The sequence below is a fragment of the Gallus gallus genome, chromosome Z (assembly GCF_016699485.2).
Source record: "Gallus gallus isolate bGalGal1 chromosome Z, bGalGal1.mat.broiler.GRCg7b, whole genome shotgun sequence".
NCBI lineage: Eukaryota > Metazoa > Chordata > Aves > Galliformes > Phasianidae > Gallus > Gallus gallus.
In genome coordinates this window covers 57,426,477-57,446,823 of record NC_052572.1, presented here as the reverse complement: position 1 = coordinate 57,446,823, position 20,347 = coordinate 57,426,477, and the positions used below count along the sequence as shown (strand labels likewise).

The 20,347-nt window shown below is 37.2% G+C and overlaps 1 long non-coding RNA gene across 4 annotated transcripts in view; it reads right to left on the bottom strand.

Moving 5' to 3' along the window:
* Nucleotides 1-1,095: 1,095 nt before the first annotated feature.
* Nucleotides 1,096-20,347, bottom strand: part of LOC107052357 — a 55,901-nt gene continuing 36,649 nt past the window's right edge. For 2 of the 4 annotated variants that reach the window (XR_005842665.2, XR_005842667.2), the window contains 6 exons: nt 17,565-17,673; nt 16,134-16,258; nt 11,681-15,231; nt 10,739-10,835; nt 5,674-5,769; nt 2,213-5,508 (listed from right to left, as the gene is read on the bottom strand). This is a non-coding gene — a long non-coding RNA (uncharacterized LOC107052357). The other 2 variants (XR_003072409.3, XR_005842666.2) reach the window with 2 other exon arrangements.

The window sequence follows — 20,347 nt, the reverse complement described above, 5'->3', positions numbered from 1 at the left end:
ATACCACGGTAACTTTTCCTTCTGAGAGCAGTATGAACTTCAGCTGCTTTTGTGTTATGTTGTAAGCTCAGCAAATTCAGTTATGAAAATTCCCGTTCTAAGAAGTTTCTCTGGAATTCATCATGGCACTATGGCCATTTGGTACTTCTGGTAAATGCTTTTAAGGGATGTTAGCAATCAGAATAGTCTGGGACTTAATATCTGCTACCAGCTGCTGCAACTTCTTTTCACTGCGCTCTAAAGTTTGTTCCAGTTGTTTTATCTTCTTATGCTGCAATGAAATTTGAGTAGAATCAAACACAGTCTACTGTCTCTATTCTCTACTGACCTGAGATTGCTACAGAGCTCTCCTGGAACACTTTCCTTTAAAACAAGCCTTAAAAATAAACAGTCCGTTCAACTTTAATCTGATTTGGCATAAATAAGAAATTTCCTTTTTCTCTAGTCACTTTGTTACTCACATTCTTAGAAAGGTAAAAATCAGGTTAAAGACTTGCAAACAGCTCTGACAAGTGTAGCTTCCTGCTGCAAAAAAATAATGCTGAAATTAAACATACACCACCTGTATCTGAGGAGTTATAATTCCTTTCTATGTGATTTTTTTACAACTGAATATTTTGATACCGAGTGTATGAAGACAGGTTGCTACCATTGGTGCAAGCAGCTAACAATTATGGTGACACTGACAAAGAGGCATTTGGAATAGATATTGAAGAATCTTGGAGGCTTACAGTAGAATGCAGATATTCAATCTGATGACTTAGTTTCTCAAAGAGCAGCAACTGTTAAGATCTTCAAACCAGTATCAAGGTTTTTTCCATACCACTTACTCAGTTTCTGAAAAGAATATAGAGTAAAAGGAGTAAAGCAAGGAGAAGGAAAGGATATGAAATATGGTAAATACAGTGTCTGCAACAACTGTGCATCCTACAGAACTTTAGAAAAAAAAAATATATTGAAAGTTATAGATCCAAATGAGGATGAAGAACACAGGTGCATCCAGAATGAATCTTCTGTGGATTATATAAATTGATCGCATAACTGCAGTGTAAAGCTAAGGCTTTCTACAATAAAAAGTAACTTGAAATGTAATATACCTGAGAAGTATGCTTTTATTGTTAGCAGCCATAATCCAGGAAGCATTTGTTGAACAAAGGAGCATTCAACAGTAAAAGCACGAAAATGGTGGACATACAGTACTTACATCTCTGACATCCACACAGAGTCAAACAAAAGCAAATTTTGAAACAGGAAAGTTTTTTATGTCATGGATTTTTAAACCATTTCTATTCTACTCATTAGTTAAGAGACAAAATGACAAAATAGATACAACAAAAATGCGAGTAGTTTATACAGTCTAGCGGCTACTGCTGCTTTGCTGCAGCATTTTTGACAAAACACTTGTAATTGCTGCTCCTGGTAACATTGTAGATTGATAAGATGCTATTTCTGGCAGGAATTACACATGGATCTTGGGTCAGGTTACTCAGTATTATTTATGTCTTAGAGTGGAATTTTACCAAACTAATAACAACCTATTCTAGCTTCTCTTAGGGAAGAAAGAGTAGAAATGATTTGTTCAAGCTTGAAGAAGCAAAGCTATTTGTCAGGAACAGAGCTTTCTCCAAGTAGATTTAGTCTTTAATATCAAACTACAAAGTCCTACCTAATATGTTTATTGCATACAGTTAACTCGAAAATAACATACTCTAAGCATGGAAGGGCTGCAGGTATTATCACAGCTCAGTACAGCATACATGACTGAAGGCCAGATTTTTAAAGGGATGAAAGCAGTTCAATTAGTGCAAGTAACGCAATTTTTTGTCTGCTTCCCTGCACTGAGGCATTCAAATTACCTTGAAAAACAGCTCCTTGGGTTATCATAGCAAGTTTTGTGAGTTTTTCAAATTATTATTGCTGGGGACTTGGGATTTCCATAATTTGCACTTCTTTAATTATTTGAAATCACTTTCATTTATTCCTTACCTGGAGAAAAGTGGAGAAAAAAATTCTGATTCTGTGGCTCTTTATAGGAGCCTCATGCTGGTAGCTGGGTAGAAGAATGCTGTGATGGTGGTGGAACTAGTTAGTGCTCCATTTGTCATCTCCAGCCAGACCCACAGTTTAATGTGAAATTACGCTTCATCACAGAACTGGATGGTCCATAAGACTGCTATGCAGTTGGTAGTGACAGCTTTCACTCAGCTTTAGCAGAAGGGCAAAGAAATAGTCAGGGAGGTTAAACCCAGGAAATCACAGTAGGAATAAAAACACAGTCAGGATTACAACTCCTGTTTCAGTTCACTTGCTCTGAGAATAGTGACATGGAAAGGAGGCACAAGATCTTCAAGGATATTCTATGGAAATACAGTTTCTCCCAGTCCACCAGACATTTTCCTCTTATATTTCTGTATGCATTCACCTCTAGAGCCCGATTATAGTAATTTTCATTTTGTCATTTAAGATGATAGGTCATTAATGCTTTGTTATTTTTAATATCAGGTGAAAAAAGTCTTCGTACGGTTAAACTTGCAATCAGTGTCAGTGGGAACTCAAGCCCAATAAAATCTACACTGCTTTTAGAATTTATCTGTTCATGCAACATATCCTAACACAGTATTTGAAGCGGGACTTCTTATAAGAAATTTTGAACATTTCAACATACAGTGAGACACCAAACCTTCAATAAACAAAGGTCGGTGGTACAAGCTCTTCATCTTACAAGTTCCAGGCCCTGACGGAAGAAGCCACTTTGTCTTTGTTGCAAAACTGTGCCTTCTTACTACATGCACTGAACCTTTACATTAACCACAGTTGTGCCACTAAGTCACAAACATTTCCTGTTTACACATGCAGTAATAAACTCTGCTAGAAAATAACTTATTTGTCTGCCATTTCTAATCTTAGTAGCAAGTGCACAAACAGAGCTCTGGAGTAATCCCACTTTCAGTACAATCTCAAACACAAAGCCATATCTGTGGTTTATTTCAGCTGTGCAATTCAACATCCTCTGAGGTCAAGAAAAAAAAAGGTCAACAAGCATTTTCTTTTGTTTTGAGGTTTGTGATTACTTTTGTGGAAAGAGTGGGGTTCTTCCAGTGGTATTTTATGCTGAAAACTGTGTGTGCTCAATGGTATGTTGTTGAATGTTGCTCTGTAAAGACTTGATTGTTTCATCATTTGGACAAACAGTGAATTAAATAAGGGAAACACCTTCCTGCAGCATTTTCCAGCATGTTATCATGGTGCTTAGCGGCAGTAACTCATCTGACTTTTCAGATTAAAGACACTACTCAGGCCAAAGTTATGGGCAAATGGGAAATCACAACTGAAGCACTCTGTAGTCTAGTGAATGGAGGAGCAGACGACAGCTTGCATGTCTTTGCCATATCATGTTGCATATGGGTAACCCTCCCTAGCAGGACAAATCTGAGTATGATTACTAACAGATGAGTACTGTTGAGGGTGAAAGAGTGAGAGGAAATCTTTCAGCTGCATACAGAAAAATGTTTTCTTTTATTTTATTTTTTATATACTAGACAAGCATAGCATCTGAAAAACCTTTGCATGTCTGCTGCTGGTGATAAAGCATTATTTCATTCAGGTTTCTGATAGTGTTAAGCAAGCATTCAATCTACCATCACAGCTTGCTCAAGAAGAAAGTTGAGGTTGCACATAGAGGTCATTTGTACTTCTTCTAGAAACATTCATGCATTACCTCTGTAGTCTTTCCAAATCAAACACATTACAAACATTAAAAACTCTCTTACCACAGGTAACAATGACATACACACACTTAACCTCTTAAAAGTAAGACTAGTTTTAAAAATCGAGTATATTTCTGCCAGTTCCTTTAGATAAAACGACTCATTTCCATACTACAAAATTCCTAATAACTGAAGGCATTATGCTTTTCTCTGCTGATAATATTATGAATTCCTTAACTATATGCTATTTGGATATGTGGGTAACTCACTAAAATGTACTAATATTCTAACCATAATTGTTGTTATTACTACTTTTGTGTTGCTTATCTATAAAAGAAACACAATCCAATGCCTTAGAATGTCATAATCTGAATAAATTTGTGTAGAACTTTATACAGTAAAGAGAAGTAACGGAACAGACATGAGGATATTTGGCTTTTTGAATATTCTTTTTTTCATACATATGTAGGAGACGGCTGTGTGTTATGAATCAGTGCATGTATTTGAGTTATTTGTTACATTAAACATTTCAAAATTAATTCAGCTACAGTGTCACGTATGTGTAGTAATGCAAAGATACAATTAAAGAAATACAGTACATTAAAAGAGAATACTTATCAACCACACATACACAAAGGAAATTCTGAGCCCCAAGTTTTCTGGATTCTTTAATGTGCCTCACAACATTTGACACTGCAGCACTGCATTTTATATACATTACTCTACTAGCCAGAGATCCAGCAATCAAAATTCCAGATGAGCTGCAATGCCTGAGCAAAAACAGAATGACTTTCAACAACAACCTTTGTGCAGCTCTGCAAAAACAACATCTCTGTTCTCAGTAATAACAGGCTTTATTACAACTAACTAAATAACACCAGGTATGATTTGGATCCAGATGCACCTTATTTTGGCTCACCTGTTGAATATGTATGTTTGTTAAGCAGCAAGTTCTGAAGGACAGGAATTGTGTTTAGCTCCGTGATTGATCAGCACTTGACATTGTTTGGATTCCTTAATTAGCTAAATGATAGCCAAAATAAACTAACTGAAATTGTAACTCAAGCTTCTGAAGTTACTCGGTAAAAGATCTACCAGTTTTAGCAATGATTGTTCTTAGAATCACAGAATCATCAAGGTAGGAAAAAACCTCCAAGATCATCCAGTCCAACCATCAACCTATCGCCAATACTCCCCCACTAAATCATGTGCCTTAGCACAACACCTAAATGTCTCTTGATCACCTGCAAAGATGGTGACTTAATCACCTCCCTGCGCAGCCCATTCCAGTGTCTGACCACACTTTTCGTTGAAGAAATTTTTCCTAACTTCCAACCTGAACCTTCCCTGGAGCAGCTTGAGGCCATTCCCTCTAGTCCTATCACTAGTTTCATGGGAGAAGAGGTTGATCCTCACCATAATCTCCTTTTTGTTGTAGAGAGCAATGAGGTCTCCCCTGAGCCTCCTCTTCTCTAGACTGAACAATCTCAATTCCCCCACCAAATCCTCATAAGATTTGTGCTCCAGACCCCTCACAGTTTTGTTGCCCTTCTCTGAACACACTTCAGGGCCTTGATATCTTTCTTGTAGTGAAGGGCCCAAAACTGTACACAGTACTTGAGGTGCAGCCTCACCAGTGCTGAGTATAAAGGGATGATCACCTCCCTGCTCCTGCTGGCAACAGTATTTCTGATAGAAGCCAGGGTGCCAGTGGCCTTCTTGGCCACCTGAGCACACTGCTGTCTCATGTTCAGCGAAGTGTCAACTTATTCTTTACAGCAATGCTGCAGAATTACATTTTCTGAAATGAAGTAAAAAAAAGAAAATATTTTCATAAAAATAGCACAGATATTTCAAATTATCATTTATTTTAATAAATCACAACCTGTATATGTTAGGAAATTAGATACAGTAAGGTTCATTAAATATCTTGGCCTCACTGAAGTTAGTGTATACTTAGAAATACCTGTTGCTTTTCTTGCTCCAGCTCCCTCAAAATTTGGTGGTGCAAGAGACTTACAGAAGATACCAATAGGCAAAGTGTCTTCTCTTCTTGATCAACCTACAAATACAAGAGATATTTTATAAAAATCATAGAATCATAGAATGGCTTGGGTTGAAAAGGACCACGATGATCATCTAGTTTCAACCCCCCTGCTATGTGCAGGGTTGCCAACCACTAGACCAGGCTGCCCAGAGCCATCTTCAGCCTGGCCTTGAATGCCTCCAGGGATGAGGCATCCACAGCCTCCTTGGGCAACCTGTTCCAGTGTGTCACCACCCTCTGTGTGAAAAACTTCCTCCTAATATCTAACCTAAACCTCCCCTGTCTTACTTTAAAACCATTCCCCCCTGTGCTATCACTATCCATCCTTGACAACAGCCACTCCCCTTCCTGTTTATATGCTCCCTTCAAGTACTGGAAGGCCTCAATGAGGTCTCCCCGGAGCCTTCTCTTCTCTTCTCCAAGTTAAACAAGCCCAGTTCCCTCAACCTTTCCTCATAGAAGAGGTGCTCCAGCCCTCTGATTGTCTTAGCGGCCCTCCTCTGGAACCGCTCCGAGAGCTCCACGTCCTTCCTGTACTGGGGACTGCAGGCGTGGACGCAGTACTCCAGATGGAGCAAAACATCAATATTTCAGATAGAGAGGCAAAACAGAATGTATTTTATTCTTCTTTCTTATGGCCTGGACACCACCAGTTACATTCAAAATCACTGTAGGTTCTGAACACTCAGCAAGCACTGTGAAATCAGAAGAAAATCAGGTAGAACTCATTCTAAGAACCTTTCAGGAACTGCCCTCAGTGTCCCACTTGAACTCCCACTGAAAACATTGGAAAACTTTCATCAAGTAGCTCTTGCTGGTTCTGCACTGATCTACAGCTTGTCCAAACTATACTTTCTCAGGAAAGCTTGAATTTACCAATGAAGGGCTACCTTCAAAACAAGCTGTCGGATTGTGATAAGATTGCATATCCTAAATCCAGATCTTATGGTTATCCAAGGCTTAACTTCTTATGAAGAACTTCTAATCTTGCCAAATGTAATAATGTCATTCTGCCTTGCAGAAGCACTGCATCTCCTAGAATTGCCTAGCATGTACTCTTCCTCCGTGGAACCTGCAGACAAAGTCCAGTTTAAGGGCCTATCATCATTACAGAGGCTATAGGACTTCTAGATTATATATGTATACTGATATTTGTTTAAATGTTTTATCCAAAAAGTTATCAAAATTTTTCAAACCTAGCCATTGTAATGCAGCTGCTTTGGAAGCAAGCAGCAGTATTATAGCAAAAAAAAAAGGAAATACACCCATTCCATTCAGTCCTATGAAAGGACCTCAGCAGAGTAGAGAAATACTTAATGTTCAAGATTTTTAGGACACTATACACAATAAATTTTGGAACTACACTGAGTTAAACTTCGTTCCTGGAACAACATTGTCCTAGAGCTCAAATAAAGAACAAATAGAAAGGGACAGAATACAGTGGGTTCTATACTGTAGCCTCATCCCACATAGAAGGGAAGGTGGGAATGTAGATATCTCCGCTCTGGAGAGCACAGACTCACATAATGGCCCTGTGCAGATTCAGAGTTGAAGTGTAGCTTGCAGTAATTGCTTTCTCTACTCAAATACAATTAGCATGCTGACCTGCAGTGCATCAGTAAACATGTACAGAGGTTGACATTTTATTTGATGTAGCACCTCAGCCACACATGGGGCACCAGCAGTGGTTTTGAAGCCTAACTTTTAAGGAACAATCAGTTAAATGAATCCTGATGACATAGAAATTGATGATAGCAGGCTAATCCAAGCCAAGACCACTCTAAAGTCATGGAAGCCCATATAACTTTTGAAACACATACTTTTGCATTGCCCACAGTCAAGAAAATCTACACAATGACTGCTACTGAAAGACCTCCTTCATGCACACCAGCAGAGATGTTATTGCAGAAAGACGATCTTTGTTTTAAATCCTTTGGGATTCTCAGCATTATGAGAAATTTATTCTGCAGTTATTTTTTAATGCTTTCTGAAAAAAATGTAGTGTTTCTGCCCACTCAGCATGCTAAATCCCATATCTTCATCCCTAGGTCTGATTATAAAATGCTGGGGACTTTAACACAACTGTTTTACTACTGCCTGATAAGTTGGTTAATATGAACAAATAATTCCCATGTTCTATAGTGAATTTCCTCCAATTAAAGAATCTTGGTGGCAGTAGTAGTAAATCAGGGCTTCGAGTATACATTTTGTTTATATGCTATGTTTGATGGTTGTAGTGGTAGTTTCACAGATAACAATCTATGCAAGTACAATACACAGAAAGACAGGTAAGTTATTTTCTTCTCTCTTAAAAATTTTTTGTGCAACTTCAGGCTCTCAACTCTGGCACCATGTTCACTTGTCATCATTCTCCTTTCACAGTCTCAACCTATATTCTCTTCCTAGCTTCACTCAATCTGAGATGTGTTTCATGTGCTTCAGCCACCTGCTTACTACCCAAATACCTCAGTGACTTCCCCCTTTCTGCTGAGCTTGGGCTCCCTACTCCATCCTGCTCTCTGAGCAGAAAATTTAAGTACTGAGATTGCTTAGGTATATGCACCAAGTACTGGGAAGAGCTGGTAACAAAAATGGCAGCTGTGGTGGCAACCATTACACCAGCAGTGTGTGCCTGCACAGAGGGTCTTTAACCTCTGGCTTAAAGCTACATTTGTGCAGTTGCAACCACATGCCACTATGAAATGTTTCTATGCATAGCAGATGCTTCCATGGTGACAGTGCAAGGAAAACCACCGTACAGTAAGTACTTCAGTGTTCGCCTCAGCTATCATTTTTACCCTTCTCTCCTTGCCTTTGACACAGCACTTCTTATAGCAATAAATTAATTTCTCACAGAAGAAAATTAAAGACAGAAAACAAAAGAACCTCTAAGTCCCCAGATAACCTAGTGACATTAAGATTTCCCTTTTTTTTATTCCATGGCTATCTTAGCATGTTGTCTACAGAACCATGATTAGCACGGAGTCAGGAAAAATGGTCAAACATTGAATAGACTTAACCGTTTTTCATGCAGTTACAGCAGCATCAGAATCTGATGTAAATCAGAAAAGTACCCTCAAAACCTATGGAAAAGTTTGTCTAATTATCCCATGCTTCCATAGCTAAGTTGTTGGAGGAAATACCTCAGCTAAGAAGGGCTTAGCACTCTGACTGCTGGGAATAGAACTTGTAATGAAGAGAAGGTTTGAGTGTCATGACATTTCCAGATCAGACAACTCAGTGTATAGAAAAAGCTGTACAATTGCCAGCAAACATATCTTACAGTGTAGATAAGAACAAATTTGCAGGCTACAAAGGTCTCACCAGAAGGTAGATTTATGTAAATTGAGTGGATAAATGAATAGGATAAAATATCACAGGAAAAAATGCATAGACTAAGTAGTGGAAATGTGTATACAGTTATCCCTCATGTGTACATGAAGACACAATTTACAAATGTAATTGTAGTTGTTGTATATGCAGATGAAACCATTGCATGGACATATTACACAATAACTTGCTACAGGCATGCATAAATAAACACATCATGGTATTACTAATTTGTCCACATAATACTAATGTATACAGGAAATGCAGTCCTAAAAACCTGCTTAACTAGATGGTAGCAGTCTGTTTATCCAGTCCACTCAGGGGCCACTTTCTGTTATTGTGGTTTGTTTTCAGAAAGTTAGGATTAATTTCCTTAGTAGCAGACAGGTTGTCAGGTGCGTATGTCTTGTACTCCAAACTGGAGATAAGAATGGAGCCGTGCAGATAGGCAGACCACTTGGCCCAGTGATACAGAGGGGTACATGAGGGAGCTCCTGGAAGCACTGAGCAACATACTGCAACACAGCATGCTTCTGGTTTGCTTCTATCATCAGGCTGACTAGTACCATGGAGGTTAGTCATGCTAGCAGAACATACTGCCCTTACACCTTGCTCTGACTTCTGAACTGTCATATAATTCTGTATATATGCTACAGATACTATATATACATACACAGAGCACAGCAAGAGTCTAAGTATCAAGGACGTTTTTTCCTCAGAGTAGATCCTTAGTAGATTTCTGTTACTCTAGTGTAAGTTAGAGAAGAATAAATTTCAGAAGGTATGAAATGTACATGTGGAGTAAGCCGTTCTACACTCTGGTGAGATGCATAAGACGTCATCACTGTTGGGAAATTAAAATTATTATGTAAAATATCAGTATTTTTAAAATGTGCACTACTCCTTTTACAGAAAACTAAAAATCTGTTTCTACCACAGAACACAGTTGGACATGTCATTGTTATGCCCCATGAAAAGCAGCACATTGTTTTTTGCAAGTCTTAAGACTTATCTCCTTATCTCAGTGTCTTTATGTTTCAGGCAAGCTTCATCTTCCATTAGGAATGAGAGCTGATTTCCCCAGGGCTAACACTGTACCTACAGTTGTTGGTTACAGTCATCCTGTCTATGAAGTCAGAAGAAATGCTGTGTCTTGGATGGCTACCACTGAAATACTGTGTTGGTGGTAGATAAAAGACAGGAGAAAATAAGGAAGCATTCTCTACAGTTTTTGGAGGATCTTTACTTGCCACCTGGTCAGTTGCTGATAGCTGTGTGGAACAGATTTTGCTGTTCTATACACGCTCTATTTTAACCGCACTACTTGGAGAACAAACAACTACTCTGTGGGAAGACTGATGACACAATCTGTCTCTGAGTGATTATTTTAACTTGCATCAGAGATATGTAAGATAGACCTAGAGATTTGTATTCATGGTTTCAAACTCTAATTGTTTCATAGTACTTTTAATTAAAATTGTACGAGCTCAATTATTTATGTATTTGACTAACCCACCCAATTTGACAAACCTGTGTATCTTAGGGAAATGTGCAGTCTACAGTACAAGTCAGAAGAATCTTAGAGACAGATCTAAATAATAGCCTTCCTGTAATCACATTTTTTTCACAGCCCCAAGCCCAAAATATACTTTACATAAGCTCTGTCTTGCTCTTCCCAGGCCGTGTCATATCCACTTTGTTCCATGTCCATCTGAAAGGCTCCCTCTCAGCACTTCTTCAGGAATCCAGGCCTGTGTAAAAGTGGGATTCTGCCATTCAGTATTTCAAAAAGGTCATCAGAATATAATTCACTTAAATCTGAAATTTTGCCAAAGGCGCTCTTCTGCCTATAAAGCACAGAGCCAGCTTCTTAATGGAGGATAAAGACAAAAGGCATTGTCATTCCTGAAGTTCATCAGGGAGTGTGGAAAAATTTGAAAAAGCCATATTGTTCTCATACAGTTCAGCTTTATGTTAGAGATTTCCTCTGTTTTCCTTCCTCATGGTACATTACTAAGGATATTTACTTGAAGACAGAACCTTTGTTTAAGTATTCATCTCTCTTTTTCTACTTATTAAAAATCTGAAATCCTAATCCCCTGTTTGTGACATCACAGCAGGACTGCTGTGGAAATTATTACACTGCCAGAACTTGGAGGACTATGACACCAGGTAGAGAATAAACAGGAGAGGCGGATGAACTCTTGGGAAACAAGGATCCCTTTTTATCCAAATATTTTCATTAAGAAAGAACAGGGGAAGGAAAGTATATGACACGTTTCTGAAGCTCAGCTGCTCTTCTAGCCAAGTATTCAGGATGATAAAGTGTGAAAAGGCCTTGTCACTCATAACAGAAAGGCTTTAGAGTTGTTTTTTGTCCCTTTTCTTTTCTTTTCTTTTCTTTTCTTTTCTTTTCTTTTCTTTTCTTTTCTTTTCTTTTCTTTTCTTTTCTTTTCTTTTCTTTTCTTTTCTTTTCTTTTCTTTTCTTTTCTTTTCTTTTCTTTTCTTTTCTTTTCTTTTCTTTTCTTTTCTTTTCTTTTCTTTTCTTTTTCTTTCTATAATCTAAAGCTTGGGCTCCCATGATTTATTTACATACCTTGATTTTTTTTTTTTCTTTGAAGTCCACAGGCACCAGTAGAAGGAACAGCCACAGATAATCATTTGCTGCACTTGGCTCCAAACTGACCTCCAGAAATTTCTGCCAAGGACATAGTATTGTCTGTTACCTTAGAAAATCCTGAGTTCTCCAAGATGTTACAAAAAATGTAGGCATTATAGCTGTTTTCTGGCTTGTGTACTTTTATAACAACTTGTGTTTCAGACTTTTCCTGCATACCCATGACAGTTAGATACATTCATCAGAGGAAAGCTGGCATTTTTGTTTGGCATTTAACCCCAGGGAACTGGGACTTCAGTAGAAACACTTGAGAGAGAAGTGAAAGTGTGCAGGTTCTAACCCCTTGGAGCAACGGCCTGCTGCTGTCTGATAATGGCCTATGGGGCAGGCCTTGCAGATCAGCAGCTGTACTGGACTTCTACTATGCATTCATCTTGTTAATAGAAGAGAGGCCACTGGAAGGGATACTTGGCTTAGCAAGAAGACATCAAGAGCTGTACAAAATAGGAATATATAATGATAAAAAATATTTGAGGTACGTAAGGGAGTGACCGGTAATGGAAGGAATTTCTTAAATCACATCAGGTGTATTCTTTTCATACAGACAGGTTTTGTAAAGAAGGTAAAACAGAAAAGAAATATACAGACATATTTTTTCTAAAATATTAATTAAAAGCAGGTGGTATATTTTAAGTAGAATATGAGACAAATTACAAAAGAGACGGTAAAAAAAGAAACTAAGGTTTTAGCTACTGCTGTCCAAGTGACATTAAAGCAAAAAAAGATAGTAAGAAGGATTTATGACCAACATGTAATATTCATAGCCAGGCACCCAGGATTATTAGTCAGACAGTGGATGTATCAAGTAGTTGGAAAGTATATGGTAAGCTTTGCAGTGAAGGGTTGCAGCTGCTTTGGAAGAGTTATCATCACAAGAAGAGATCATAATCAGTGTGGTCCAGACAGAGCTGTAGAGAAATCTGATAATTTACTCACTATTGCTCATGAAGCATGAGTTAGAAGATCAGATAAAATTGTTGCACATAGAACAAGAGGTAATACTTTACCAGGAACTTTTGTCTCCTATTTCATGAGTCTTTCTAATTGAAAATACAAATAAAAGCATAATGACAAATATACTCAGTTGGACAAAAGTGTGAAAAATACAAATCTCTTTATAAGTAATTGTCATACAATCACGTTTTCTAGCAGAATCACTGCTCTGTGCGTTTGAAAGTGACTATATCAGGTATGTTAGAAAGCAACGGTGATGAACCTAAAATGCTGAAGAAAGCCATCACATTCTGCTGAACACAAATGCCTTTATATAGTCTAAATCTGTGCTAATAACTGAGCTCTCTCTACGTTTTTCACTCCAAGTTCTCAGGTGTGTATACAAGAGGGAATATAACTGTAATGTTTGCTTGAGTCAGCTGATGGAAATTACAGATCCAGATGACAATGAAAGCAGAGCAGAGCAGAGCTAAACTAATCAAGCAGATCTCATAGGCAAGAACTGCTTTTTTATTTGCATAGCTTGCCACATGATGTAGCCTGATGCCTGAGAGCTATGTAGGAGAAAAGGAGACATGGTATCATAGCTTCATCTATTTGTCCATGGAATAACAGTTCCATAGAGCTGAAAAGAGCTCTGTGGAAATCCTAGACATAGAAAATGCAGGGACCACAAGGCAGAGTTCCTGCCTCCTCCTATGCATTTATAGGATATGAGAAATGCAGAAGTCATACATGAGTGCTCAAATCACACACATCTATATACACATTTTAAAGAAATCTACAACGACTTTCATGTAATGATTAACTGATAGTCACAGAAGCACAGGAGGTTCTTTGTTCACTAGTGAGTTCTGCTCTGAAAAATATATCTAAAAGGTAGTTCTGTTTTTTCTGTGCATAGTATTTCTCTTTAATCCATCTCACAAAGACTTGGTTTATGAATCAAGAGCTTTGTTAGTTGTATCCTCATTTCCATTTATCTATCTGTTCATATTTCACCCAGTTTAAACCGAGAGAGGACAGATAAATATTTCACCTCTCAGCTGGGCTAAATAGCACAACAGGGAAAAGCATGTTTTCCCAAAGATGGGGAGTTAACATTACCACTGATGGTTGCAGAATACAACTAATAGGAAACTACCAGACTTTCCTGGGGGTGATGAACCAGTATTAAGAGACTTCCATTAACTTTCCCCAGACTGTCTTGGCTTAGAAATCAAATGTGATACTACTATCCAAGCTGATTTTCCATGATGTTCCCTCTCTCATTCCCTGTTTCTCCTCAGTGAAAATCTACAGTTTGAGTTGGAGAACTCCAAAGCAATATTTTTCAATTTGGAAGTCTTTGATATTGTACATAGCACTTGTAGTTCAGAGCAGAACATTTTTCCTAATGGCAACTTTATGAACCTTTGCAGAAGTCTTCCTCAGAGAAAAGACTGTGGTGGTCTCGAGGCCAGCAGGTGTCATGAATCGTTAAGTCAGGTTGGGAAGCATGACTCATAGAAAAATTGGCATGGGTCAGAAAAGCTACATGTCAAGCACAAGACAAGAATTCCACTGCATTAACATCTCCAGCATGATCTTGGTATGTTTTCATGGGCAGCAGAAACTCTCTAAAACAAATATGGAATATTTAACTGGAGAGCTAGTTTTTCACTAAAAAGTAAAGGAAAATTCATTGAGAATTTTCACACAGTCATGAAAAAAGAACATCATTGTTTAAAAAAAAGTAAACTATATATGTAAGTATTGTTTCAATTAAATGGAAGTGTTCTATCTTCAAAGTAGCAATACAGCTGAAGTCAAGGACAAGGGTGGCTTTTTTGTTGTTGTTGGCTTTTTTTCTTTTATTTTGTTTTGTTGAGGTTTTTTTCGGTATGGACGGTCTTATAGCATCATTTGTAGTGAAAACAGCATAGAAAGTTCAGTTTCAGCCAGAGGCCAGGAGGAAAGAGGGGAAGTGAAGATATTTCCTCAAAATGCATTCTCAGTCTTCAGAACATCATGAGTATTCTAAATGCTTTTCACGCATATCATAATAAAGCCATATAAACCATCATTTCTAATAATTCACTTAGATTTGAGGAAAGTGAGAGTATCACTTTATTAAGTGATATTAGCCTTTAAAGGATCTCTCCTCCTTCAGATGAAAACTTTAGATTATAACACGGTGTATAGATCTCTGGTAGTCTTCTGCATATATATGTATGCCTTCGTTTAGTAAAAATGTAAAAGCATTTGCCCTGGAGGTCAGTTGTTTTCTCCTTCCTCCAGAATACAATGATTATTTAAAATTAATGGAGTTGGCTTAGCCTTCCCACTATTGTTCAAAAAACAAACAAACAAAAACTTAAACTCTAGGGTATACTTACATCAAGAGTATTCAGTCATGGATTACTGTCACTTTGTACTAACATGACATAAAGAAGCCATACAGAGCATCCATGCTACAAAGCTCACAGTGGAAGATTGTATTTAGATCTCATATACATTTAAATGAAGCCGCAGGACTGAAAGAAAAAGACAATAATAAAGAAAAACAAGCATTTCTTTTGTATATGAGGCACATGTGAGTACCATGTATTTAGTTTCCAGCACCTGGTATTAAGAAAGAAATCAGCATACTCTGGGAGGAAGAGCACCTAGTATGACAAACAGAATAGCTGCTTACAGAGATTATCTTAATCAAAATTGTCCTTAACCCGTGTTAACAAACCCCTGTAAACTATCACTTAATGCCAGATTATTTTGAAGCCAAAGAAACTTCAGTTTTCACAATTCTGCACAATCTCTTTGAGGAATTCTTTCCATTCCCTTCATAAACCATTGGACTATGTAAGAATTTTGGAAATAAACACTCTCTGAAACTCCGGATCTTCTGACAGAATTAATGTCTTGTGCTTGCTGCATTTGGTGATTCAGTATTGCCTTGAATTGTAGGAGTATGGATGCTTTTAACACACTGTGCCTTGCACATAACATTCACATTTAGTGAATACTTATTGACCACGCTACTCCAAAATTCTGCAGCCTTCACTTAGAGAAAAAAATCCTTTCCCACTCAGGATAAAACAATTTCCATTTAAATAAAAACTGTATTATTTCCTTCCACTTGAAATATCATGTTCATACGCATGTTCATGTCTAAATTTCAAATATACAAATGAGATATAAAAATAGAATATATAAATACAATCTATAATAAATATACACTTGTATGACTACTCTTTATATGTAGTGTAAACACCTATGTTTAGGTGTATACATACCTATCTGTTTTGTCTAAACCATATGTCTGATGATATAAGAGATAGCAAGTTAGAGATATAAGTAAACCTTTAAGATTGTCCTTTGTGATCACAGTCACACGGTGCGTGTCATAAAGCAGTTTGAATGATGTGAAAATACATACCTAAAGTAAAGTAAAATTGTAGGCGTAGTTTCCACTGTTTTTAAGATGTAAAGCTAGGGGCCAGCTGTCCACAGACAGCTCATCCCTGAGGCAAGGGCAACGTGGCTGCAATAGGCCTTGGGTGCCTGGAAAAACAGCTGGAGCAGTAACAACACTGTTTTATCCTGAAATATTTTTCTTTTAAAGGTCAATGCTATTTGAAACAATACATTTAGAGAGAACTTCACTAAAAACGTACACCAACATACCCTGCACCCTGCTGCAATGTAATGAACAGATATTGTGTGGTACAGCTCATGTCAATATCTACCATGTTATTAATCGGTCAATGATCATTTTACTGACAACGTCCTTAGACCTCTACTGTGAGCTTGGAAATTGATGCATTCATTACATAATTGCTATAGTATAAAAACCATAAACACTATTCAATTTTTGTCTTTAGATTTTTCTTTCAATAATTAAAACAAAAGGGACAGTATTACTGTATAAAACCTGAGGCTGTATGGACCAAGTCCTAGAATACAAGACCTCAGCGAAGGGCGTGTTATCTTATCACCTTTTTCTTTCCCAGATAAAGGGTTTTCATACATACAAAACTTATGCTATGAAGTGTGGTAGCTTAACCATGTGTCTTGCACCTGCTTCACAATGTCCAGCTATTGTGGACAAATATGAATAAGTATAGAATTTCATATATTCAGGGAACATGTTGTTGGAGGTTTAATTCTAACAGGATATGTCAGTGTAAACAGATGAAACAGAACTCCATAAACTTTGCTTAAATAAGGGTGGAGAGATTGCTTGTTTGTTTTCATTTGTTTTTAAATCCTCGCATCATACATATCAATATCCAGATCCAAACAGACAGGCTTTTTCACCATTTCTTTCTATTATGTTATCTGTAAGTCACTGAGGTTAGAACTTCGTATCCTAACTTTCCTTAAACAAAGAAAACATATTCTTAAAAAATTACCAATTATTCTTCCACACACATAGGCTCTTGTACTAATTTTGGACATTAGGGTACTGATCTGAAGCAAAGACAAATTAATGTCTTTTGTCTGTTATTTAAAAACTTGAGCAGTTTCACATAATTGAACTTCATCATATGTCAGAATTTTACAGGATGACCAAAGTGAGTGAAGCTTTTTCATTTTGTAACAAGTCAGCCACAAATCTATGTAATCTTACCCCAAATATTAATTTCCTCTTGGTCTGCCTACTCATCAATGCATATTTCATTCTGTTTCTAGGGAAAAGTAAGTAAAGCTTTTTACAGACAAATACTCAAAATACAATAATTTTTTTTTTTTTTTGCTCAAATAACAAAATTACAGAAAAGGCCAAGTCATTTCTTATTATGTTACAGAATATTTTGATGTGTATAAGAAGCAACTTTCTCTCATGTTTTTAAAAATTTCATTTTACCTGAGTTTGACTTTTTTTAAGCCTCCTTTTCCCATCTGAAAGAAAGGAAGTACTCTTAAATGACCTTTATGATAGATCAATGGGACGTACTCTTCGATTTCTGATAAGCCTGAAAAAAAAACCACCTACAATTACCATCTTATTTTGAAATTCAGCTCCTTCTGAACAATTTGTCCATAACCAACAGGAAAGTTTGCCTGCAACAGCACCTTCCAGCCTAATTGTCTTGACTAGTGTAGAACTTTTTTATTGTTGTTTACTGAATAACTGTGTAAAAACTTACTACTTTACAATTATAATTTGTTAATACAAAGCTTAATTAAAAGCAACAACAAAAGCAAAACAAAACAACTTGTCACCTTGATCAAGGGCTCCGCTGTAGCATCAGCAGCTGTGCTATTTGTATACTTTCAGTTGTAATATGGAAAAATACTATTTCCAGATATCTATTAAGAGCTTTTGTGTTTGTTTTTTATTGCCACCTGATTTTTTCATTCATATATAAAAAGCAGTTCCCAGGAGTGTTTGGACAAGCAGACCTCAGTTAAATCTCTGCTTTTCTTGAGAACTTTTATCCTAAGAACAAATATTTTTTTCTGATGAGACAGTTGTTTCACCTATGTCCAATTTTGTGCTGGACACGTCAGATACTGTATACAGGTATCTGCAGGGTCTTCAACTTCACTCAGAAGACTCATGAGGCAGAAATATACTAAGAGTTTATTAACCAACTCTTTACTTTCATAGCAGCAACCAATATGTCTTTATCACATTCAGCTGTAGTCAGGCTCATCCTAAGGTTTTTGACTGATTGACTAAAAGAGGTATTCAACAGATAGATATGTTTTCAGTATGACTGAGAAAAGCATCTTTACTTCTCAATGCAAAAGCCTGATCAAAGATTTCTTTTTCAATGGTTTGTGTTCTTTGATACAAGTACAGTGTCTTTATGCTATCTCTTCCTCCTAGGGTACCTTTTACTGTATCAGCATTTCCCTTGAATGCCATTATGTCTGCTCACTGGAGGCAAACTTCTCAGACGTTATATTTCCTTTAGAGTTCTGAGCTCCATCAATAAACCACTTGCTGGAATTACGACTGTACCAAATGTTACTGCTTCTCAACACAAAGATAACCTTAAAAAATGCATCCCACAACTCTTGAAGCAAATATTAATCAAATAGCTATTTAGGCCAGGGGAAAATCTCCTTTTTGTTTTCTTTTAAGCTTATGTTTTCCATTAAAATTGTCTCTGTTATCTTCTTTCCCATCTGCTCCCAAAGTATAGGAACCAAAGTCTCCCTGATTCAGAAAATTACCACTATTAAAGCACTTGCTTAAATGCCACTGAAGTCAACAGGATTAGTTATTTGTCTTCATGGGCCATGCAACATCCCTAGTGGCTATCTTACAGCCAACATTTTGTTCTTTCCTGGAGTTGGTCTTTGTTCAAAACCCAGTTAACATTTTCCTTGACCTGCATGCCCTTATGACTCATCTCAGGCCTGCTCAAACCATACTAGCATTTCTCTTTCTCACATCTTTTCTCACACCTCGCTTATATTCGGGCTGGGTGAGGTTTTGACACTACTGTCAATGCCTCAAAACTGTTAACTGTTTCCACTAATCACTGATAGCTTTTGCTAACTCAAAGTATCAAATTTTGGATATAAAATGAAAACTTACAAGAAGGTTAAATAGAGAAAATAAGAGTTCAGTTGGAAGGGATCTTCAAAGATCATCACATCCGACTGCCTCAACACTTCAGGAATAACCAAGAGCTAGAGCAAGTTATCAAGGGCATTATCCAAATGCCTCTTGAACACTCACCATATCACTGGGAAACTCATTCCAGTGTTTGAACACCCTAACTTTAGCATTTGCACTTCACAGCTTCCTTAAGTTAGCCCTAGATATCATAGTGAGCACAGGTCTTAGGATATAAGATTTCAGAGCTTACATTGTTTAATTACCACCTGCAAATATAAGTTCAAAATTTACACTGTTTATTCAGTAATGCAGTAATGCTCTAGCCCTTTATTGGCTATTGCACTACCAAAACAGAAACCTATGTTCAGCCTTCTTTATTTACATGATGGCTTTATTGAAACAAAACATAACAATACAATCCACATGTTGATTTCAATGTCTATTGACAAGTTTGTCAATTTTGTCCCTTACAAGAGGCACTCATAGTGGGTGTTCACAACTTAAAAAAACACATCACACTATTACCATTGCAACATTCCTTGCATCCCCAGAATGGGGACAAAGTAAGTGCATTTCTCATCATTGGCATTATTCTCTGTACCAGTTCACTAAAGAACTGCCAATACTATAACAACTGTGGCTTATCTATGTATCTAGTTCCTTTACTGCATCAGAAAACAGATATAGTGAAGACATTCATAATAACTGTGGAGCTCTTCAAACTTTTAAAAGAACTTTTTATTTTATAGCTCCACATGACTTCCCCAAAGCCTAGATTAATAGCCACTTGGATACTTCCTGGAGCTCTGATTGCAGTAATAAATACAATGAGCTTTTTTTTTCCCCAAAGAAAATAAAGTTTGGAAAGGAGGAGCCATGTTTTATCTGTTCTCAGCAGTCAGAACTGTCTTTCCAATGCAAGAGAAAGCTCTCTTCTCTACTACTCAACCCTTTCCTTTCTTGCCTTTACCTTTCTTCAGGTTTTGAGAATTACTTTTTTGGAGGACTAGATGAGATGACTCAAAAGCTTTCATTAGTCTTTTGTTTCTAAGTAAAAGCAGCAACACTGAGTA